Source organism: Seriola aureovittata, chromosome 24 (genome assembly GCF_021018895.1).
Source record: "Seriola aureovittata isolate HTS-2021-v1 ecotype China chromosome 24, ASM2101889v1, whole genome shotgun sequence".
Lineage (NCBI taxonomy): Eukaryota > Metazoa > Chordata > Actinopteri > Carangiformes > Carangidae > Seriola > Seriola aureovittata.
Window position 1 is genome coordinate 984,051 of NC_079387.1, and position 25,752 is coordinate 1,009,802.

Consider the following 25,752-nt stretch of genomic DNA (forward strand, 5'->3'; position numbering starts at 1 on the left):
AGATGTTGACAATGCAGGAGTAACCTCGAAAACTTCAAGTTTTCTCAGGTTTGCATCATGCACAGCTTCCTGCTTCATGCAAATGATTTATACTGTATGAAAGCAATAGTAAAAATAAAAAATACATAAAAATTTAAATAAAATTAAATATAACTTTAAAAAATAAGTTATATTAAAAAATAATAAATATAACTTTTTCACACACCTTACCCATTACCTCACCCACATACCTTTGAAAAACACTGCAACAGCATAGATGGAAGAGGGCCTTTTATCACTGCCATGATTTAATGTTTAAGTTAAAAACCACATAAAATTAAATTGACACAGAGAAACATGTGCTGTTGTTATATACTGAGTTAAGATGCTGAATCCTGATCCACTTTAAAGTCAACCTGAAGAATCACACTGTATGCCCCCCCTCCACACACACACACACACACACACACACACACACACACACACACACACAAACAAACAGTACAGTGCTTATTAAGCTTATACCTCAGGTCTTGCATTGCCATCTCAGAGCGTAAAAGAGAGCAGGGCTGGTAAATTAATGAGAAAATTACTTTTGTGATTTCCCACCTCATGTTAAGGGAGGGAATATTTTTGTCAGTTGTTAATTACTGTCATGTGGCTACGGCACCTTTTTCCCTGAAAATGACAGAGAATGGAGGGAGGGTAAGGATGGTGGGGGTACGAAAATTAACTCAACTCCAGGAGTGTGATCTTGTCATGTGCCTGACGTACAGGGTAACATGTCTTACCCTGCTTTGGATGAGTCTCATTTATTTACGTTTTTTCATGCTTTGAAGTTATTTAATTTCAGTGGTTCATGAATAACAAGCTTGCAGCTTCCATCCAGTCACTGGAGAAGGAGAAGTGACTGAAGCAAAACATTGATGCTAGTAATGCTTACACCCAACCTAACCTTGTTGTACCTCAGGAATGCACTCGTACCTTTTGATGATGCACAAACACCAGGCTAACATGCAAGATGAAATCACAGTTAAATCAGTGCCAACAAGCATGGGATTACAAACCTTGAACCACAACTTACTATACATATCAATCATATCAGTAAAATGTAATATCACTCATGCTCAGTACCTATTAATACCACTATTCAAACCATTGTTCATGTTCTTAGGATAAATAAATGTTTTTCTACTGATAGACAACTTTAGGTCATTTTGCTTTCTTTTTTTTTTGACAACCTTCAACTATAGCTCTGAAGTGCTGCTGTTTCCTGAAAATTGTGCTTAAATAATGACAATGTCAATAATGGTCGTCTTGCTAGAAATAAAGAGATACTGTCTAAATTCTGTCCAAATACTTTTTTATCTATTCACAGACATAAAAAAGATTATAGAAACAATCAGTAAACCTGTGATATAGGCTATATTTTACAGTTACAGTAGCAGGAACAGTTATAGTAGTATGCATTACATATGGTGTGTTATGGTGGAAAATAAACAAATATATTATTTTTAAAAATCAGTATATAGTAGTGACTATATACTGATTTTCTTTTTAAATAATATTAATAATAACATGAAAGTACTTGGATTGGGATCAAAAGTAAATAAACAAATCCAGTTATCTGTAGTTTGACAGTGTCCTTTCACTCTCCATGACTATTAATATTACTATTACACAGGAAACCGCTGACTCTTGGCCGCAAAAATTTTGATTTGAGAAGGTCTGGGTTGACACAGATAACTTTGGACTGAAGCTACCATACGATCATGCTTTAAACATCCACTAACAATTACAAGTAGTCAGCAGTCCTAAAATATTACGTCACGAAAAAGCCTCTGAAATACCACTACATCATCTTGTGACACAGAACACTACACTAAACAAAACAGAATGAGATAGGTTCATTTTTTGTTGTCATGTTTATTTGAGCAGGTAAGCACTAGGTGGTCAAGATTTTTTCCCAAGGCTCATAACATTGAACTAAATGCTACATCTTACTAGTGCAAGTGCTATTAATGTGACCATCTGTGCGACTGCTCCAACTACCAACTGATTTCACTCATTAGTACATCTTGGGTTCATGCGTAGTGTACTAGTTTATAGAAATATATACGAGTTGAAAATAGGTCATGAGTGAAAGCCACAGTTATGGTAGCCCATATTCTACACCCCACACTACATGCTACTCTGTCTTGCTATTTTGGCCATTTAAAACTTATAATGGCTCTTAGGTGTAGCAGCAGTACGTGGCACTCGATAGCCGGTGAATGTCCACTTCACACATATCGGCAGTGTAAAGGACAGAACGTCGCTTGGCGCCTGGCTGGGGATTGTCTCCATTTCCTGGATGACCGCTTCAGTAGCTCCTACCAAGGAGGGAGGGGTCATTACTCCTCCCATCACACACAGCCGACCTCAAACCACGGCCTGCAAACCCTAACCTTTTCTCGCCCCTCCAAAATCAAATCAATAACACTTTGGCCACGAACAGGGAAACACTGTGTTGGCATTAATCACCTGCCCTTCCATGCTTGACTCTGCATTGTGTTCCTCGATGTCTGGATCTCTGTTTGGTTTAGAGGTAATGGATGGCTGGCTGTGTGAGAGACTTGTTTCACTACTGAATGACTGGCTCCATTTCTAGCTGAGGCAGACTTTCATCACTTGTTGTTGACATTGTGGAGTTTGTGTCTTAATGAGCTGTTATATTTAAAGCAAATGATGGGCCTAATGACCATCTAGGATGAATTTAACTGTCAAATAAAGTAGCCCAAAATTACAAGTTTACAAGTTTGATGCAGGACACTACAGGTCATCTGTGCAGCAGACTTTCATGTCTCCTCCATGAAAGTCAAATGTACTACATGCCTGAACACGGATACTGGATATTGTTAAGATGACTGGAGTATTGGTAGACAGGGCAGTTGAGGCACCTTGCCTTGCCATCCAGTATTTTCTTGCACAATGAATGACTCTTGCCAGCTTTTCATAGCAAATGGTTGACTGGTTGCCAAACTGGCTGACTCAGTCAACAATAACATACAGTAAGCTAGTACTTGCCTGCAGAAACAGACAGTAACTGATGTTACTTATGAAATCAAATTCATATGAAGTGTTCACAGAAAAGGGATTTCTACCAATATACTGAGTTCCATCAGTAACAACAATGATCCACCAAAAGAAATGTAAGAAAATAGTAATACTACTACTTCAAAGATCAGGTAGCAGCAGAAAATCCGTTCAGGTGATTCGCATGTGTGGTTATTTATTGTTGGGATAGGTAAGCTGACAGACAGGAAGGCAGAGGACAGGACACTTCTGAATTAATTTTAAGAATACACTCAATATCTCTGCATCTGGACAAATGAACATTCCCAGACAAACACTCATAGTCATGTTCATTGTCCCTTTAACTAATTTGCCTCTACGATTAGCCTGCATGCATCCCAATCATTGTAATTATCTGAATAGTCATTTCAGGGTCAAAAGATTTCCCATTTGAGCTTCTTTTGAAAATCCACATCCTGTCTTGATTTGAGTGACTTCACCCCACCGTTGGCTTGCTTCACACTCGTCAAGTGTTCCCTGTCCTTCCTGTGATTGCATTAGCAAAGCCTGACATCAGCCCTGCAGGCCTATCCACATAAATACTCCTCTCGAGGCTCTTGTGTAAGCACATACAGGTGCAGCCAGAGAGGGCCTAGCTAGCGTTGGCAGGAAACAGGTGCCTGGCTATTGATAGCATCCTGATGAGGGTGGGAGTGGGGGGCAACGAAATGCAGGGTATGAAAATCAGGTGGGTTGTTGTGTGGTCCCTGGGTACAGTGACTACTAATTGTTATCAACGCTTTTGAGTCTATTTTTGTGGCCTGGTGCCAGATGGTTGTGGTAGATGGGGGAAAGAAAGGGAAGGTAGCTGGTGTTTATAACAGGTTGTTGATTCCTGATGAAATGCGACCTCAGGGACCCCTTAACACCTGGCTAATAGAGACATGAAATTATTAACAGTATGAAAATGTGTGTAGGAACAGGAGGTGTATGTTTTCATGCTTTACGCACACAGTTTCAATGTGCAAACACCAGTCTGGTCCAAGTGTGACTTCAAGGAAAGTTGCACCTTTCTGTTTTCTTGTGGTTTAAACTGTATATCAAATGGTTTCTCACTGTGTAGAACAAATATTATCAGTTAAAAAAGCAATCTCTGTACAATAAGTACATTCAGGGTCTAATGGAAATCCAAATAACCTGGGCATTTGGAAAGCATTTTATTCAAATATCAAAACTCAAAGCAACTAGCTGCAGTGATTTAATCTTTTTTTGTTTTTCATTTAAACACGTTCCAGTGTTTGGTGGGGAGAATAATACACCAAAAATATACATCCACCCTGTAAAACTAATATATGTCAATGAACGTATGATGTTATTGCACTTAATCTCATTTAAAGGTCCCATTAAAAAATGCTAATATTTTATCAATTTACCGACAAAGATAAAACACGAAAACATAATTAAAATCATCATCCAAGACAAACTAACTGCAGGACATCAAACTCAACTGGCGGTTCTCCTGTTCAATTCTCAAACTAGAAGAATCACTGAATCACTGAACAGGCCTCCAACAGCCAGGCAGAACTACACAGCCTCCACTCAACAGGTCCTAGTTTTAGAATTGAAAACAAAACTAAATATGAAGATATGAAGATATAATAATACCAAAACAATACACTTTCTATGAAAAGCAAACATGCCTTTACAAACATGTTTCTGCCCTTGACAGCGTTTCTTATTCAGTCTTCCCAGCATATCATTGCTTAGCACAAAACACAGCACAGCACCTCCAGTGGTGGAAAACTATGTCTGCACTCTACACAGTAGAGGGGAAAAAAAATAAACAGTCGACATGAAATCAATCCCTAAAACACCTTAATCTTCCAATTAAATCTCTTCAGTGGCTGCAGTGATATGGTAACTGTGATAAGTGCAGGTTAGAGTGAGACAGGGGAAGAGGAGGAGGAGGGAGGAAGAGGTGGAGGAAAGAGGAGGTGAAACCTACACAGGTACGTCTGTCACGGGTAATTACCTTCTCAGCGCCCTCGGCTCTCCAAGCTGCCAGTCGTCTGTCTGTCAGAGAGATCAACTTACCTCTTGTCTGGAGGTGTGTGAGTGTGTGTTGACTGAATGTGAGTGTGCTCAGAGAAAGTGTGTGCCTGACAGGGATCAAATGAGTGTGCATGTCTGGCAACAAGGAGATAATTTGTATAAGTGAGCATGTGTGTGGAGAAGTGGGTGTATGAGAAGCAAGTGTGCGTACAGGTGTGTTGACATGAATAGTGTTAGCACAAATGAGAGTGTGTGCAAAGAGAAACTGTTTGTATGCCTGTGCATGTAAGTACTGAGTGTGTGTATGTCTGTGTGCTACAAAAAGTGATTCTATAATTGAAAAGTGTGGGTGCATAAATGTTGTGTGAGATAAGACAGCAGGTAAGTGAGTGAGTATGAGTGTGTGTCTGTGTGGTGAAGAGAGAAAAAAAAGTGTGTGCGTGTGTGTGTGTGTGTGCGTGTGTGTGTGTGTGTGTGTGTGTGTGTGTGTGTGTGTGTGTGTGCATGTGCGAGATGAATAAAGAACATTAGTGTGTTTATTTAAACCATAAGTGTGAAAAGTAAGTAAGTAAGACAGCAGGTACCTGGTCAGAAAAGTGAGTGGGAGTTAAAAAAAGTGTATGTCCTCCACAGACACACACTCATGGACACACACACACCTGTCTCAATGCCACAAAGCGCCCATTGAGAAGTGAAAAGATAGCAAGCTGATGGGAGGAATTGTTGTGCAAACAGGCGAACACAGAGGAGGTTAGTGTGTGTCAAGAGGCAGTGGGCAGGTAATAGAGCAGACATAATGGGAGCTAAGTACCTGTAATCCTTGGAGATATCACTCCAGACAAGTGGGGGACTCTGGGTAATTCCCTCCGGTTGGTGTAATTGGTCCCTCGCTAGGTTGGAGTGTGTGTGTCTTTTGTGGGGGGGGTTTGTAGGGTGTTTGGGCGAAGTATCAGGTGTGAGAGACCGTTAGCTGCACTGAGTGCCTTTTATTGATCCAGGAGAGGACCTGTGTGTGTTTTGGTGTGTGTGTGCTAGTGTGTCCTCCTGACTCAAATTCAGTACAAGGCATGTGGCAGGGTAAAGGCACCTACCTGACGGAACTCAGTCACTCGTGTCACTCAGGTCACTCACGTCCTACCTATGGACAAAAGGTAAAAACAGTCAGTATTACTCTCTACTTATCACATACAACAATACCTTTTCTAGAAAAAAAGAAAAAACTAAAATAGTAGTTTCCTATTCAGTCTGAACAATAGTTCCCCAGCATAGCATTGTTTTACACATAACACAGCGCAACACCTCCAGTGGTGGAAAACTGACTCTGCACACAGAAGAGGGAAAAAAATAAACTGTCGACATGAAATCAATCCCTAAAACGCCTTAATCTTCCAATTAAATCGCTTCCTTGCCTGCAGTGAGATGGTAACTGTTATAAGTGCAGGTTGGAGTGAGACAGGGATGCGGAATAAGGAAAGTGAAACCTACACAGGTACGTTTTCACTGAGTGATGATAACAAGTTTAGAATACAACAACAGGAGGGTTTTCATTCAGACTTTTTTAATGATGTTTAGGAAGTATTAAGATGTGCAATTTTTTGAGGTTATTTTGGGTCTGGTTTTCATAACATACATATCAGTTTTTTTTTTCAGCATTTTCCGCACAAATTATCTACAGTTTATCTTTTCTTAACTATTTGTTTGAAGGACAGTTGTGGATAATCAGAAGGTTTGAGTTTTCTTCATTTTGTTTTGTGTAAATCAGGGAAATCAGCAGTGAACAGTCACAGAACAGAACAACAGAAGAAAACTAAAATTTAAATTAGGACATAAAATGGTGTAAAAACAATTTTCAACATATCTACTTCTATTTAAATCTAAAAATTATTTATTACTGATTTGCATGCAATGTATGAGAAAGGTTGACCAAAACGGCCAAATTCTCAAATGTTAATAGAAGCATGCTGTTCACTAGACAGCAGAAATCCAAAACTTAAAATCCTAAAAGGTCCACCAAACTACAACAGATTCCAAATCCAGAATGGGAATAATGTAAAGGAGGAGAAGTCACAGCACATATCTCACATTTTATTGCTTTGAAAAACATTTGTCCCTTGGAGCTGCTGAAGCATGAATCAGTGTCAGTGAGAGAACATGATTAAATTAAGGATATATGTGAAAAAAGTGTGTGTGTGTGTGTGTGTGTGTGTGTGTGTGTGTGTGTGTGTGTGTGTGTGGTTACAAAGCTTACACATGCATGCATTCCTTGTACATGTGCATGTGTGTGTGTCCCATTTCTTCTGGATATCTGCTAATTGTGCATTTCATTTCTGCTCAAGTGACTCTTTTAAAGCAAAACAGATACTGAGAGTTTGAGCGCCAAGAGCAACGGCGAGAAGTGAGGACAAGGAGAAGAGACAGAGGCAGAGAGGGAGAGGTTGGGGAAAAAAAAGGAAGAGATAAGAAACAGTAAAGACAGCTGCTCTTTTCCCTCTCATTTCATCCAGTTATTGGTTAACTCGGTGGAAAGAAAGTAAATGTTCAAGGGATTTCAGGTCGGCCCATGCCTCCGCCAAGGTAGATGTGCGCTCCACTTGAGGTCTAATTCAACTCTTGTGTAGTATTGATCGCAGCGGCGGCCACGAGGGAGCCCGCCGGTATTTCCTCGGACCAAGGTAGACAACGGTGAGAGAAAAACGTCTTGTAAAATGCCTCCCTCCCTCATCCACTCCCCTGTTGATATCAAGCTGCTGCTTTTTTTCCCTTCGTCTTCTACCCACTTTGTGTGCTTCCACTTTTCCCCTCAGGTTTTGCTGCAGAGTGATGGAACACCTTTTGAAAACAGCCACAGGGACCATCAGCGATCACCACTCTGACACTGTAAATTGAACACCAACAGGAGGACAGGTGTGTTTGTGTATGCAAGGGTATGTGTGTGTGTTTTTGGCAAGGGCTTTGACATGCATTTATGTTTGCATATAGAAGTGAAGTGTTTGGTTTTTGGCTGAGTGTCAAGTGGTGTTTGTTTGTTAGTCTGTTGTCCATGCAACACTGACTGAGAGCTGATTCAGCTGCACTTTGGTGGGGGGTGGGAGAGTGGGGTGAGGTAGATGGACGGTTGCAGAGAGGTGATGGTGGGGTGGACTGGGGGCGGGATGCGAGTAGGGGGTGAAGGGTCTTGGAAGCAGCAGTACCTGCGATGAGAAAAATATGGATTCCTGTCGGCAAGACAAATTGATCTCCAGTGTGTGGGAGGAGCAGAGAGGCTTCTGAAGGGAAATCTGCTGAGAGGAAGGGCAGGAAAACAAGAAGACACGGCTGGACTTTAGGTTTTCTCTCTCTCTCTCTCTCTCTCTCTCTCTCTTTCTTTCTGTGTGTGTGTGTGTGTGTTGTGTGTGTGTGTGTGTGTGTGTTTGTGTGTGTGTGTGTGTGGAAAATGGTTGCCACACTCAACCATCTTGCAACTATCTGGAACTAGTACAGCAGTCTTGTGCTAGTCAGATATTGTAAATGCAGATGCACGCTCTAACAAACAACTCTGATCTCTGCAGGTTCTGAAGGCTGGTGAGTAACTCTCTTGGCATGATATTCATTCAATTTTTTTGTGATATTGCTGCTCAGGAGCAAAGTTGTTGGAGTTTAAGGGGTAGCAGTTGTGTACCGCCTTTCCCCTGAAGACAAAAACATTCTACTTTTTTGCTTTATACAGTATATATTGTGAATATATGCTGATATATGGTATATTATGGTATACTAAGCCGTCATATATTTGGAAAAGCCACAGGGAGTTTCATAGAGGCCATATAACTGCAGCGTTGTTCACAAAACCTTAAAAACTGATAATATTTACCAAACAAGTATAAACTGAAAGGATGAAGCATCACACAAACAAGTTGGCAAATAACCCACAATGGTGACTGATTCTTTGATACTTTTGGTGTGTAAACTTACAGTATCTACATTTGTATGTGTTTTTTGTCTGTAAGTGTTCAAGTGTATGTCATTTTCTGTATATGTTTGTGCACACAGTGGACTCTGCTCTGGGTAGACTACAAGTACATGTAGGTGTGTGTGTATGTGTGTATGTCAGTGCCACTTAAGGCGCCTGACACCTGTTATTACCCCGCCGATTCAACCAACCAAAAACACATAGACACGCTCACTGGTATAAACAGGAAGGGGGTAATGAGAGCATAAATGCCAACTCTGTCCTTTGGGAGACAAGTTTCTGTGTCTAGCCTCCTGTCATACAGCACACTGCATGCATCATCAATGTATCATAATCATTAATTTACATTTTCAAATAAATAAATGCTGCAGTTATGTCTTATCAGCTCCTGGTGTGATCGAACTTTTAATATATCCAGTGCATAAAAGCTTTGACATTTTCTATTTTAAACACTGTCGAATTAGACAAGTCACATCTCACATTCACCGTTTAGAAAGAGATATGTTGATAAAGTTTTACTACAGTAGACAGGAGGAGGGTTTGAGTGTTTGGATCCAAAAGCATCCAAAGCTTCAGGCATAATCCATGTGACAGCAAAGGTACATGTCACCAACCAAGCATTAAACAGGTTATCGCTTCATCTCAGAGCCCATAAATCAACCACAAAGAGTGTAGAAGACACATTCCGGGATTCACACAAATGCACCAGCACCATTGTTATTCCTGTATAACCCAACAACTTGAAATGTTTGTGCATCTGTAAAGGCGGCTGCTAAGGTCGCCTCCGAGCGCCGGCTGGGTGACACCGCTATCGTCAGGCACGGCAGATTGGCACCTGTCATAGCAATTCAACCCCCTGTGAGTAACACTGACAGACAGGTCTGCATGCCGGACCTGAGGTAGCACCCGTGGGTCCCCTGGCCTCGCTGGGTGGGTGGGTGCATGGATGGATGTGAAATGAAGGTAAAAATAAAAATAACAGATGCTGTCATCAGTCAGAAATATTACTGACTTTAGAAAAAAAAGAGAGTTAGTATTAATAATTATTAGACCAAAGAAATACATAAAAAATAATGGAAATTCTTAAAAAAAACAACAAAAAAAAAACAATAAAAGGACCCCTTTATAATATAAATGAGCCTCCATTGCTACATGTGCAGAATATGATCAAAAACATGTGCCTATGACGGTGTTAGGCTATGATATTGACCCAAAAATTGTAACATTTAAAGTTTGTGGTTTCGGGCAGTTTCACAAAAGTCATCCCAGCTGGGCTCAGTTCTTATTGGTCCCTTCACTACTGGTTGATCTCCACCCAGTCAGGCCAGTTTGTAGCATCTGAATTGAGAACCTTCACTCAGCAGGTTCTTTCATTTGACTCCTAGAAGCTGCTTCTCAGCCAGAGTCCAACATAGTTCATTGAATTTCATTGTGTTTAACCTTTAACTGAACCATATTTGTTTAGAAACTTCACGATGAACATCAATCTCATCCTCAGGAAGATATGATTTGAAAACTATACTGTCGTATGAAGTAAAAACAGAAAAAGACCTCTGAAATCTACACATATCATGAAATTATTATTTATTTGCTGTTCAGACTGCCACCAATGAAGGAATTAGAAGTTATTTGAAATGAAGACCTGCCTGTTTCTTTTATTTATTTATTTTCCCTTTGGACGCCAGGGTCAGAGCAGCGGAATAAGCACATCCTTATTGAAGAAGACAAGAGCAATGATCGATGCCAATCGTGTAATCAGGCTTTATTTGAAGGGGGTCGTTGATTCTCAGTCCATCAAGGTTAAGAGTGCGGCACTTGTCACGGCGTGATTTATTATTGCCAGGAGCAGACGAACAACGTCGCATACCAAAAGGGGGGGGGGGGGCCAGGAGACGAAGCCTCGTCGTTTGTATTAATAAGTCCAGACGTTACGTGTGAGGCGCATTTTGGAAATTACCCTTGAAAAATTAGCATGTCATGATCAATCGTCATCAAATGACTCAAGGGGCGTGGCCTGCCCTTATTTAAATGGTATTCATCATCACATGCACAGAGGGTAAACTAGTGAATTGTTATTCAGATGTCTTAAGTATAAAAGAGTTATTTCACCCTCTCTTTGCTGTCGACCATCCAAGTGTGTGTGTGTGTGTGCTTATGTGTGTGTGTCTGTGTGTGTGTGTGTGTGTGTGTGCCACTTTTGTAAGAAACTGTAGGATTAATCACTCCTGTATTTTTTCATAAATTCTAAAAATAAACCAAACAATCATCTAATTAAGTCACATATCTAACTAAAACACAGTAATTCTTGACATACAGTGCAAGATATTTAGTCAAAAGTGACATTTAACTACAAGGTCTGTCTAAATGATAATGATGATAGTGATGATGTGTTTCTCCTGAACTGAATCCCATTCCGCTACAGCTTTATCACCCTCACTATGAATGAAACTGACGTGTAACAGCACAAAATGCAGAATGTAAATCTCTCAGTTGACACTCTGCAGTGCTGAGAGAAACGCCACCATGAGTGATGCCTATTTACAAACAAAAGTACGCTGGGACACTCCCGTCCGTCCATGAGAACACAGTGGTATATGGGGGACGAATGGAGCGGAAACTACATTTTTCATCCTGTTCCCCTCTGTTTGTGCTCGCCTTACACACACTACACAACAGGGAACACATGTAATGCATCACGCCGTGATTTCTGACAGCGAGGTGGAGGTAATAACTTTAGGAAGCCTGCTCCCCTTCTTTTCCTCCTCCTTCCCTCCTTCCCTCCATCGGCCCCTCTCAGCGGCTCAACGCTCTTATGTCAGCCATCGATCTGGTGACTGGAGACAACTCATTTCATCACCGTGACACACCATGATGGACCGGTGCGCCCTGAACCCCTCGACTTATTCCCGGCCCTGTGCTCCAGCACGCCTCCGTCAGAGAGGCAGCATGTCGGACGCTTGGCGAGTCTATTGATCTGCCACGGGCAGACAGCCAGGGAGGCACAGACGCCATTCTCTTATGGCGGTTTCTTTATTTCTGTGGGCCTCATCATGTGACTGCAGCTCTCTGTCACTATTTTTTGAAATGCTGACACACTTACTGTGTGAATTTACTGTGTATTAAGTTGTGCTAGATGTGACATCTCATTTCGATTTCAGTTTCAGTCTTTTCACAAAAGAACTGTATCAGTTTTTATCATTTGACTGTCAATTTCAAATGAAACTGATGATTTCATCTAGTTTTAGTCAATTAAGTTTATATAAGATTGAATTTAATTCATCATTTGTGTTTATGGTAATTTCACTCACAATTATATGGCATTGTTATTATATATATTTTTTTGTATGTCATTTTGTTTTATTCTTTTCTATGATGTTGTTATATTGTGTTCAACTGTAATTTAATTTTTGATGAATTCTGTTCTTCTGGTATTTTCACTAGAAATCACTATCACTAGGTGATAAACCAGGCGTGGCTACAAACACTTGCCACTATGGACTGGCCAATGTGACAACAGCCTGCCTAATTGACTCAGCTGATGCCAATCTCATTCACTCATGTTATCAGCTTAAGTCTTGTGTATATATACCCTTCTGTCCGTCATGCAAACCATTTGCCTGATGAAGACCCTGTCGGGTTGAAACGTAGTGTTTGTTGTAGTCAATTAAATATTGGGAGCTGTACTCCAGTGTGTGGATATTGTTTCACTTTTTACCACAGAAAAAATAAAACCCATTCAAACTCATCCTTAACCTGAGTGCACACTTTTGTTTATCTCTGGATATAATGGATAAATGGATTTAATGGATAAACGTATGTCTTTGGTTGTTTTACAACACTTCCAGAGTTGCCATCTTTGATTTCATCTAGCTCAAGATTAGCTAATTGTCCAATTGTCTGACAATCTTTTCATAAATTCAAAAAGAACAACTATGATAGTTTTACACTCCTTGTCTATCTTTATCTAGTTTGCCCAGTTTCAATGCACCTTTAGCAATGAAACCCCACAGATTTCAAATGATGTCCCATCAGTTAAAAAACAAATCATCACAATAATACATTCAAAATATAAAATTCAAATAAAGCTCTAAACTCAGCTTTTTCAGTGTTTTTTTGGTGTTTTCATGATAATGGATATCTCAAAAGTTGCTCAAAGGCCGTGAAACAGATCATGAAGCCTAAGCAAACTCATGGGGAGTATGGCTAACTAGTTTGACAAAATTAACACTTTTATTAATGATAAACAATAATTGAAATCAGTTAAGTGGACAGGGGCTTTTAGTATATTGAGGCATTGAACCCCCAACCTGTGGAAGAAAAATACCTAACCCAGACAACCATTTACGCCTTGCTTTACCCATGATTCCACCCTGGTAGTGTCAGCGCCCTGCCTCTGTCAGTTTGCTGTGCTTGGTGTTGCAGCCCTGAGGCAGTACAGGTCATCCTGATTTCTGCACAAGTGTTGAACCTAACACCTGACCCCGAGGCTTTACCGGAAAGATCCAAACCAAATGTGACACATGATTACAAACAGGCATAAACACTAACGCTTCCCCCCTTTTTTTTGCTGAATATTGCTTCCCTTAAAAACCCACAGCTAAATATTCATGGTGTCAGACAGAGAACACATGTAAGGTAAAATAAAGAAACCAAGTGCTGATTTTATGCTCACTATGATGAATGAGTGCAAGTCTGTGTACATGCATATAATTATATGTGTGTGTGTGTGTGTGTGTGTGTGTGTGTGTGTCTTTGCATGTATGTTTGTGTGTGTGAATGCTAGGCTCAAGTCAAGGGCAGTAATGCAAATTGTCCTGTCACTTCATTTACTGCAGGATGGGTAGATGAGTGTGTGTGTGAGGTGAGAGAAGAGGGGAGGGGGAAGCAGGCTGAATGTCCTCACAACACACACACATTTACACACACACACACACACACACACTTTCGTTTGTAGAACCTCAGGGCAAAGCTGAGCCTCAACCTGAACTTGGGAGTTCATTTTGTTTCTCTACGTCTGGAGCAAAAAGAAATAGCCTTGGGATATTTCAAGTTTTTTTTGTCTTCTTTCCTGCCTGCCTGTTCACTTAATGTTTCAGTAAAACCTCTGGAATTACAGGCAGAAAGGTAATTCGCCAGCGAGGAACCTTTATTTTCCAGTACTCCCAATTGTTCTGACAGCCAACCTTGCTCGTGAGATCTTTCCTTTGGCGTATGTGTTTGTTTCTTTTCCTTTCCTTGGTGTGTGTATATGTGTTTGTGTGTGTGCAGCAGGGCTTCGAAGTGTGTGGGGGGGTGCTAATAAATCAGACGAGGCAAAAGACGAAAATCATGAAAATAAGACCACAGAAAGGTTAGGGGAAGCTCAAATATCTCCAGCACTGCAGGCATCACAAAAACTACATATCCACTGGATTTCCCAGAACGGTTTAGCAATCCACCTCTCAATAATAATAACAATAATAATACACTCTTTTCATTTGAGTCTCTTTCCTCACAAAAAAGACAAGCCTGAGGTTGAAGAGAGCTGCAAATTTAAATCATTCCTTTTCCAAATAGAGGACCTACCCCTTAAAACCTCTATTACAGGTATATAAAAAAAAAACGTTATCGTCGTCTTCGTGGCTTGCAGTGCTCTTGCTACGTGTAAGAGCACGGCCTCTGAGTATTAGCGGAGGCGGTTTAAGAGAAAAAGTTCATTAAATACCTCGGGGATTAGCTGCCAGAGTTGGCCTGGCGTCTCGGCTGGCAACGGTTAAACCTTTCGCACCTGCTTCACCCTGTACTGACATCCTACTGCTGCTTTTTTCTGTTCTTTTTTTTTTCTTTTTTTTTTTAAAGATGAGGTTTTGAGAGGCTGCTTTAAGAAGAAATCCAAAAAGAAGAAGCTCACCCTCATACCCCCCCCTCCTCCACAATCTTCACCTGAATGGTAATGAAATCAGCCAATTTACTGTAGACTGAAACATAAAGTTAGGGGGCACGGATGGATGGCATCGAAGCATGCACTCAAAAGTGGACTTCAAAGGAGAGACAGAGGGAGGGAGAGAGAGAGAGAGCTGCACCGAAGCACGGCGGAGGCAGCAGCGGCTGCGTGAGTGGAGAAAGTTCCGGAGAGGTGGGCAAATCTGTAAAGCGCTGGAGCTGAGAGAGAGAGCTAGTCACCTCATCAGGCGTAGATTTTACAGCCCCCGTTGCCCTAATCCTGACAAGCAGACCGCCATTAGGGAGGCAGGACCTCCCTCCCCACCTCCAACCCCCCACCCCCCAGTTGCCCCCCGCCCAACTTCTTGTCTCCCTGTGTGTGTTATTTTCACTCTGGAGAGGGAATTTCATCTTGCTGTTGAAGATGTCATGCAGAAGATGAGGAGATGTGAGCATATTTATTTGATTAAAGATCATGATGACAAAAGGGAGGAGGCTAAGGAGGACAGTGGGTCGGGCAAATTATTAGACCTCTCTTTCTTTGAAAAACACACACACACACACACACACACACACACACACACACACACACACACACACACATAGACTGTTTCTGTTTGTTTTCTAAGTGGGATCCAAATCAATATTCCAACTCCAGGAGCCTTCAAAGGCAGCCAAAAGTAGCCAAGTGAAAATACTTGTTTGGAAAACAGCAATCGAAGCACAAGAGCATTGGATTTGGTTTGGTTCAAAACAAAAAAATATGATTATGAAAGCACAGACATACACAAACAGAAACAAACACACAAACAATGCAGGGCCAACAATCCGTATTTGGGTTTAATTAATTACTTAATGCCAATAACATTGCTGTAATGTGATGCTAATTACAGGCTAATTATGTAAACGATGGTTAACTATGATGATCAACATTCAAATTAGCATTCAAATCATTTCAGCGAAGGGCCCACCTCTCATAATTGCATTAAAAGATGTACACAACTTTGAAATGCAAGCAGAAGAACCTTGTTTTTGTGCAGGAGATGTGCAAATGCCCTCCTCCCCCTCTTCCAACACTACACACACATCACTACATACACACACACCCTTGCTTCCACCTCTGTACTTTTTTACAGGCAGAATCCACAGAAACATCTGTTAAGTAGGAGCAAATGTGAGCTAATTATTTCACCAAAGCATGTTTTTAATTGATCAACAGGGGAACAGCTGTAGAGTGGGTTCTCGCGTCACGGCACTCAGCGAATGAAGACGGGAGGAAGGGGGGTTCTCTGAGACAAGAGAGCACTGAACCCTCCACCCCCACCTTCCAAACCACTGAGAGAAGGTTTGACCCACCGCTGTAATTACTTATTTCAGCTGAACCAAAGTGCCAACCTGTGAACGATGCCTTGACAGAGTCAGGGGAGGAGCACTCATGTTAAACCTTGATCAAACAGATATTAACAGGTTCATATTAAATGCACAGACCTTTTTTTTTTCACTGGCAACATATTTTAATATGCAGTGAACAAAGGTCTGCTGTTACTCAGTTCAAATAGAATATTTCAGTTAAAGCAGATGACTTCTTCTTCTGGTCCTATGATTTCAAACAAGGCACTAACACCACCATGGTTACCGGTTTGATTCCTCGTTTCACTTGTATCCACATCTGTGCACTTCCTAAGGACATTAACACACTAAAAGCAATTTTGGCAAATGTATCAGACGCTTTGATCAGTGTATCGCCTCTCTGAATGTGCAAGAAGCAGAAAAGAGTAATGAGTGAGGGTGTAGGAGGTTGATAAGGCTGGTAATCGATACTGAAGACTCAGTGATGGCTTTGCTGAATGTGGGTTGCTGTATTTCTTTCAAAACTGGCACTGCTTTGGCCCACAACTGTTTGAGAAAATCAGGCTTGTGAAACTTTACAAATGCAAAGTTAAAAACAAGTCTGCTTTTTAGCTAAGCTCTTGAAATTTACCATTTTGGATTGAAAACATTCACCTAACATTAAAATCTCTGCACCTTTAAAGGTTGCATTTCCCTATGTAGCTCAACAGGTGAAGTAGGAGCTCCATTCGCACAATGTCAAACAAAATTAACACCCCCACATTACTAGGGGGCGCTCTGGATAAAGGTGTGCAGGTGACATATGCTTTCAGTTTTCATTCAGTGACAGGCAACCACTTTCAGGTAGGTCTGTCTCACTTGTGGAAAATGCCTGTCAGGTTAAAAGCATGTGATTTGTTGTGAGCTGAGCTGTTGTTCAGAGGGGAGAGATTGTGTTGTTATGCTGCTCCTATTTCTGTCACATTCAGGTAAAAGGATCAGGGAGAGGTGAAGGCCCGGAAATGTGGGTTAACCACTGTAGATGCTGTCCCTTGAGGGTGGATGTGAACTGTGGAGCTCAGAAAAGGAGTCTCTTACATGCCTGTCTACCTTTTATTCCCATGTAACAGTGAGACTTTATCAGCAAAACAACCTGACTAAAGGCCCCATTTTCACATAAAGCACATCACTAATAATGGTATAGAAATGCATGCAAGTATTTACATCCATCACAAAAAAATTTAAGACAATGCTCACAGTTATTTTTATTCAATTTTCATACTTTGACAGGAGATGATGGTGAACAACTAGTTTATAAACATATTGGAGATGCAAGCCCACTTTGTAGGGAACTTGTGCACCTTTGCAGACTGACTCGTAAGAATCTATTTATTACGAACATGTGCTCTCCTTTTACTGCTAATTTGATTTGAAAGTGGCAATATCTGAGTATAATTTATGGGCTCCAAGGCATAAACACTAAGGTGATGATTGTTGTTACAGTGCCGTGTGGCTGTTTCCAGGTGTTATGTTGCTTCAAGGTTGTGGAGGCTTGGTTTCAGACGTGGGGAGGGGTTGCAATAAAGTCAGAGGCTAAATGCTATTTCCTAAGTTTGTAACATTTGTAGGTTATTGCAGAAAGGCAAAACATGGAGCTAAAAAAGTAATCAAATCACGTTGCTGCCTCTCAAAAAGCTTAAATGCTAATAATAATAATAGTAATAAATGAAAACGACTGTATAAATATCAACTCAGTGCTGGTCCCATCTGAAACTTGGTAGCTGGACAGTAAGAGGACACATCTTAGTAAATAAAACATGCTGAAAATGTAAAAGAAAGGGCAGGAGGAAAATTAATTTTGACACTACCCCCCCCCCCCCCCCCCCCCAAAAAAAAAAAACTGAAATAAAAGAACAAAAAAATACCTCTACAGCAGTGGGAAAAAAAACCTTTCACATTCATCTCCCATGTGCATTTCCTTAAAAGACTTCAATTCTGTGGTCAACTTCTCTGCAGTCCTTCTCAGCCAGAGTGAGAAAGTAGAGAGGATGAAAGATGAAGAGCAAAAGCAGAGGAAGAGAAGAGAGAAACCTTCCAACTGGCAGCAGTATGGACTAGTGGAAGCTCAAGCATGACTAAAAAGTACATTCACCGCTAGTCAGTGAATTTTGCTCCCTATTTGTCACTGCCACCTTGGAGAGCAGTAAGCATTAATAATACATGGGAGCTGGGGGAATCTATTAGAGGCTACCCTTGCGGAGAGGAATCAGACGGAGGCTGGGTGCTAGAGCTGTTAGGAAGGGAGAGTGCGAGGGTTGGGGTGAGAAGACAGAGAGATAGTGAGGAACAGAAAGCCTGGGTGCTCCGTCCATGCCCCTCTTATTTATTGAAGAGAGTTTTAAGGGGGGGCCGGTGGAGTTGTCAGGTGTGGCTCGTGTGATGCATCATCAGAGAGAGAAGGAAGGAGAGGAAGAGAGAGTGCCGTGGTGAGAGGAACCTCAGGACATAGCTGTAATTGAGTTCATTGATCAAATAGAGAAGGAGGGGGGAAGTGAAAAAAATGTGTACACACCGGACACACTGCTACCTAACCGTGCATTCAAGCAACTCTGCAAACTCAAACAAGTCTGCTCATTTTGTTCGACAACAGAAACAACCTCTGCCACCTTATTTTAACCTATTAAAACTTCCTGGCACTTGGGGTCGAAAGGCCAATGTAAATGCTATATTACCATTAAACCCTTTTAGCATTAAACATAATTTTGCAGTGAATTAATAAAGATGTACTAATACTTTTGAAATAAAAAGAATTATTCCAATGGAAGAAAGTCAGGTACTAAACTCAAAGAACCAAATTTAACAATAAGCTAATTTTGATAATTGCCTATTTTTATAATGGTTTGTTTATTTCGATGGCTAAAGTAGAAAAGTAAAAGCCACATTTGAATCAGGTAATATTTATTTTTTCTTCTTTCCCTCAAATATTTGCTATATACCAAAAAAATGTATCTTCCATTATCTGTAATTACATTAATAGCACCAATATTCTGTTGTTCTTAAATGTCTTTTTTTAATAGATAAGGAAACCCTGGTTGCCACATACTCTTAACCCTCCTCTTCTATTCTGGCCAGGTCTAAGCACTTTGTGGAGGTAGGAGGGCGCAAAAAGGAAAAAAACAAAAATTAAGAAGGAAAAAAAAGTGGACCATTTGTTGCTTCAGATGTGCTGCTAATCCTTTGATCGAACCTCTTATGCTCTTCAAACTTGCGACCGGGGCCAAGCTACTAATGAAATTCTGAGGCCGGCAGATAGGCCTCGAGCCGGAGCGTGACAGAGTCCATCTGGTGTGCTAAAGTCCCCCTCTGCTCTCAAACACACTGCTCAATGCAACTCTCTGGGAACACTTTGAAGTGTTTTTGCAGTGTTTAAGCTATTGCACTGAGACCAGATCTCCTCTGCTTCTACCTGATATTAGACACCACATTAACTATGATTATTTTAATAATATTAAATAATTACTGAATTAATTTAGTTACATTAGAATAAAAAATAAGAACATTATAAAGACCCTCACCCTGTCCAACAGTCTCTACAGTACATTTGTCATCGTGAGCCACCTGCCCGGATTTGAAGGGAAACTTGCTGGACTACTTTACGGCACAAAACAGGAGGAGGGCGCTGTTATTCCAGAGCACACGGAGACAAAGAGTTTAGAGCTTCTGCTGACGGCAGATGGTGGAAAGAGTGAAAAGACTTCCAACGTGGCTGCCCTGTTCAGGAAGAGAAGCGACAGGACTTCATATGTCATCTGAATTATCTATCTGTTGAGTTTCAAACTCTCACTTCCTGTGATTGGCAACTACCATGATCACTGATACTTTAAATCATTTCTTTAAGCAAAAATGCCCCAAAATCTAGTTTCTCAAATCTGATGATTTATCTAGTTTTCTTTGTCTTATGTGATAGCTAACAGAATATCTCTGGGTTTCTAGACTGTTGGTCGAACAAAACAAACACTTGAAGTTGAGTTGTGAATTGTGATGGCATTTCTCTTCTTTTTTTGGGGGGGGGGGCAATTTACTGACAAAAACATTAACTGAATGACAAAATAAACAGTTGATTAGTCGCACTTGTTTCAAAACAAGTACCTGAGTTTGGGTATAGACACCAAAACAATGTATTTTTCAATACCTCACAATGAAAAAAAGTCATTTTATTTAAGAAAAGAAGCCAGACGTTTCATATTTAGTCTTAAACGCTCTAAACAAGCAGTCTTTGCCTGAATAAAATACAGTCTGCTCAGAAGAAGAAGAGTGTAAATCTGAGCAAGCATTTGATGGTCAGCTTTTGGTTTTCTTTTCTTCTTTGATACTATATCCTGCGGACACATTTTAGTTGGTACCAAAAAAATATATCAAGGGTTTGATACCTGTGATGTTTTGGCAGCAAACCTTAAGAACCTGGATGCAGAAGTGTCATCTGCTCCATAACCCCCCCCCAAAAAAAAACACCTCTTTTATCTTGCACCGAAATTAAGAATAACTTGTGGAGATCACATCACGATGACCACAACCCTGCTCTAAAGAGCAAATTACACACAATTTCCTAACCTGTTCTACGTAATATCCAAACCCAACAAGACCTAGACATTCTTTCCTTTTTCATACATTTCCACAGTTGACAGACCTGTGTAGGAACCCTGATCTGACTGCTAGCTTGTGTTTGAAAACATGCCGAGTTGCACTGACCCAATCCATACAACACAAACACACACACAGGCACAGACACATAGGCACACACATCCTCACTGCCTGAGAGGATAAAACATACACACATATACACACACGCACACACACACACACACACAGACACACAGCTTTACATGCAAGGATGCGTGTGAGACAAGAATGCAGGGGAGTCTCTGGAACACACACTCTCTTTACACGCACACACACACACAACACACACAACCATACAGTTTTTTTAATGCCTGTAGGAAAAAGACAAGAAACAGAAAACCACCTGCTGTGAACTACACATTCATTCTGTTTGTATTTTCTTTAGTTTGCTGAACTTGCTCTATTGATGTACTGTTTGTCTACTTTCCACTTTCCAAACTTACTTCAAAAGCAACTCTCTGGCTGCTCTCTCTGTTTGGTTTCCATTAACAAAGCCGTTCTCAACGTGACGATCCAAACACCAATCAAGTTCCACAGGAAGACTTTTGGCAGTTTGGACATTGCAGCATCATTTTTTTTCAATGTTGAAATATATTTTTATATTTATTTACATATATCCATTTTTAATGTTTTTATTCTTGATTAAATTCCTTTATTCTTTTACAATAATTCCCACAGCCTCTAGCTTAATTAGATATTGATATTGCATAAAAAAAGGTGCAAACACCAATAATCTTAAAGGGTTTTATAATATTTTACACATTTATAATATCAATTCCATTGGCCTTCTTCTCATAAATAACCTCTTTTTTGTTTCTTAAACCATCTTTAACCACACTAGTGGTGAGGTGGTAGAGGTGGCAATGTTGGCCTTCTGGTTGGTTTGTCAGTCAGTCCCCCACTTTGGTCAAGATTGGTCTTCAGGGAAACATAATGTGTTATCGCCTCATCTGCCTAGTGGATAAGAGAATAAATTATATGCCTAAAATGTAAAATATTATTTCTTTATTCCATGTTGCTCTGAATATATGGAAATAACTTATAAGCAGAGTATTTCTTCCGCTTTCCTCCATCATACAATGTGTTTTTAACGTGGAATAATATAAAACAACCATTTTCCTGCAGATAGTTCTCACAAAGGTAAGCCATTAGTGGCTGCATTATGTGGGTACAATCACATCAACTGGACTGAAGATGATAAAGTAATGTGTTTGTCCCGCAGCAGTGTGCATGTGTGTGTCTGTTAAATCATATAGCACCCTGAGGCTCACATTAAATCCGGCCTCTCACTGTAGGAAACTACAACAATGGTGTCACAGCTTGGCAGTTTCAGATATCATCTCAGTGACCTGCGAGTGGTGTTTGTGTGTCTCTGCATGTGTTCTAAACCACAGCACCGCTGCTTAGGAAACAGTTTAGCAGGGGTGTTACATAATTTGAAAGCCATCAGGCCATAAAGATACCAGTGCAGCATCTGAACACTGATGTGCCATCCGTCTGAAAGCCTGATCACCTTCGATGTTGATCAAAACAGAGCAGCAAAAACACATCAATACTTATCTTCAGAGTACAAAACTGCACAAGGTTAACTGCTAGGTTTGTTTGTCTTACTTTCAGTTGCCACAGTAAAAGTTTCACCCCTTTAACATGCTTGGTTTTGTTCACAATACATGCTGCTTTAAGTATGCAGAGAAAATTAGGAGGACGCCCCCCACCACCACCACCTCACCTCTCTCCTCCCTCTGTCTCCCTGTGCTGAAGGAGGCGGCAGTGGCCTGAGCCAAGAAGGAGTTCACCTAGGGCTGGGATTTAATGAAGGGGGGTGACTGTCTGCAGTCGGATGGTTATGGGGGTTTAGGGAAGTAACGCTAGGGCTGTTTTGGGGCGGAGTTTCTGTTTGTTTGGAAGATGAGGGGATGGGCCACCTGGATTGATCAAATTCTATGTCTCCTCTTGCTGCAAGATGACAAGATTTGAGCATTACATGCCAGATGGACACTTAGAGACACAAAATTAGGACATTTTGGTTTGTACTTTCACTTTTTGAGTTTTCAGGTTTTTGGTTAAGATTATATTTAAGATTCAGTTTCGTTTTAGATGGGGTATGAAAATAGAAAATAGAAAATGCATTATGTACTCAGTAGGTGTATTACCAAAAGAAGAAGGACGCTACATGTATAACCTGGTCAATATGTGCTCAAGTGGGTTCAATTATTTAAAAAAAAAAACCTGTTAGCGTATTTGCTTGTTTCTGCATGGCAAGGAGTGTGTGCGTGTGTGTGTGAGAGTGAGTGTGAGAGAGAGACAGAGAACATAGGGACACTGATACAATATTAATATCAAAATATAAATATTATTTCTTAAAAACCTATTGTTGGAATAAATCGTATTCAGAACCACAAACCTCACATATCTGATCTTGCAAGAACATCTCCTTCTATTGTACATTTGTTTGTACTGAATATACAAACAAATGGTTCTATTCTTGTATTTATCCTGCATCCAGCCTGCACTAGCGCTGCTAGCGCTTACAGTCAGCACCAAACGGATGTGAACAGACTACTGAAGAAGTCCCGATGAAAACTGCTTCAGATAGTGGACAAATAAATCCAGAACTACTAGATCTGCATGGCTAGATACCACAAGATGGAAGAGAGAGAAAAATATAGTATGTTATTTGTATTATTTGTAATTTAAGTAAACTAACCTCTTCAAGACGTTTCTTCATTAAGGAGTAAAGAAATTTTATAATACAATCCACCTATGTTCATTCTAATGGTTGTTAAAGTGATGATTACTGCTTGAATTCACCCCTGCATCATGGATTACCACTGATTTGTATCTGCTCAGAAAAAGGTGGGAGAAACCTTTTTCTTTGACAAACAAAAAAAGCGGATAAACCGAACTGAAGTGGGTTTCTCAAAGGTAATTGTCTGGAAACGTAAAAATGTGCCTTTTTATCCCCTTAATCCTGTTAGATTTGGATGGAGATAGCAAGCGATGCTCTAATCTGTTCTAAGGTGTGGAAGAAGGGATAATGGAGATTGTAGAAGATATGAGCGTTAAGGAATTGTGTGCTATGCATCTCTCTAATGTAGCTTTCAATGAACAGCACTGAAACACTACCCATGTGTGCAAGTGACACTAAAAATAAAAATGTAAAGACAGATGAGTTCATAAAGATCTCAAAACAGCACTAAAACCACTACAGTCACAATTTAATGAACAAAAACTACACCTCTGAGACAACCTAGAAGAAAATAAAACAATGGGAGTTAAAGTATGACAAGAGAAATGTGAATATGAAGCTTTCTTTATGTTGCTGTCACTCTTTTTTTTTCTTAAAACTTTTTCTGCACTATAAACTTAATTCCTCTTCATACAGCCATTCTCATCCCAGTTCATGAGGAAGTCATCGCCTTTCATTATGTCAGGGCAGCAGACATTTTTGACACCGTTACTGTTACTTGTCACCTCACAGGACGACTCCTCGCGTTGCTGTTTACCCACTTTGACAAGTTACATTATTCTTCCAACACAAGACTGTCACGTCTGCGACAGTTCCTCGGCACTCAAACCAAATCTTGGAGACGCCCTGATGTTTTCTATCTCGCCAACAAAAAAGATACCACTGTCTTCTGAGCAACTGCCGAGACACAATGAAGTGTTGGCCGGACAGAAGCTGACAAATGTAACCACACACAAACTCACAAACACACTGCGGTCACATGGACTTTTTTAGTTTTATTCTGTTCAAACCCAGTGTGACTGAAGATATTAGTGACTGCATGATATTAAAAAGAGGAGGAGTATTAATAGTGATAAATATGGTGGTAATAGAAGCAGTATAGTAGCTACTCTGCCAATGTTTGTATGTTTTGTGGTTTTTTGGTTTTATGTTTTTGTTGGTTGGGTTTTTATAAATATAGAAAAATAGAAATACGCCTTGTGCTTTTGTCCTGGATGTTTCAGTATGTTTAATCATCTAATAAATTCAATCAATCGATCAACCTACTAGTTCCAGTGGTATGAGTGGCAGAAACACAGAAACTTCTTTGTCTTTGTTCTGTTATTAGAGAAATAGTAGAGGTGACAGGAAATGAGTGGGAAGAGATGGGGACAACAAAGGTCCCAGGACACCAACCATTAGGCCACCACAGTATACCCAGTAACATTGGCAGTAATGGTGTTAGTGGGAGTAGCAGTAGCATGGGTAGTAGCATAAGTATTAAAGTATTAACAGAGACATTGCAAATAGCATTGTTAGTACAGTTTCTGGGACTGCAGCTGTAGTGGCAGTAATTGCTACAATTATTAGTGATCAGTAATAGTAAAAGTACTATCAGTGTACTAACAGCACAAGTGGTAAATAAGTAAATAAAGTAGTAGATATTGAGCCTTTTTTCTGAGTCTTTGGATCACTTGGATAAATGCATCAGTGTAGACTTGTAGACTATTATTGTGCACTTCCCTGTGTATGCATACCCGTCACAGAACAAGTGAATTAAGCATAGCCTCTGTAGACAAGAGTTTATCGTTGAGAGCGCAAAAACACCGGTGCAGGGAGGAAGGTGTAACGGAGAGGGTGATGTGGATGTAAGATGCAGGTCGCAGATAAAAGCCGTAATCACAACAAATGACCCCTTATTATTACAGATGTCGAGGATAACATGTTAAACGTGGGAGCGAGCCTGAGGGGGAAAGGGGCTCCACGGTGGTTTATTTTCCTCAGCAACAGGACAAAGAAAAAGGAAAATACCAGCTTACATGTGAGATTGCACCCACGCCAT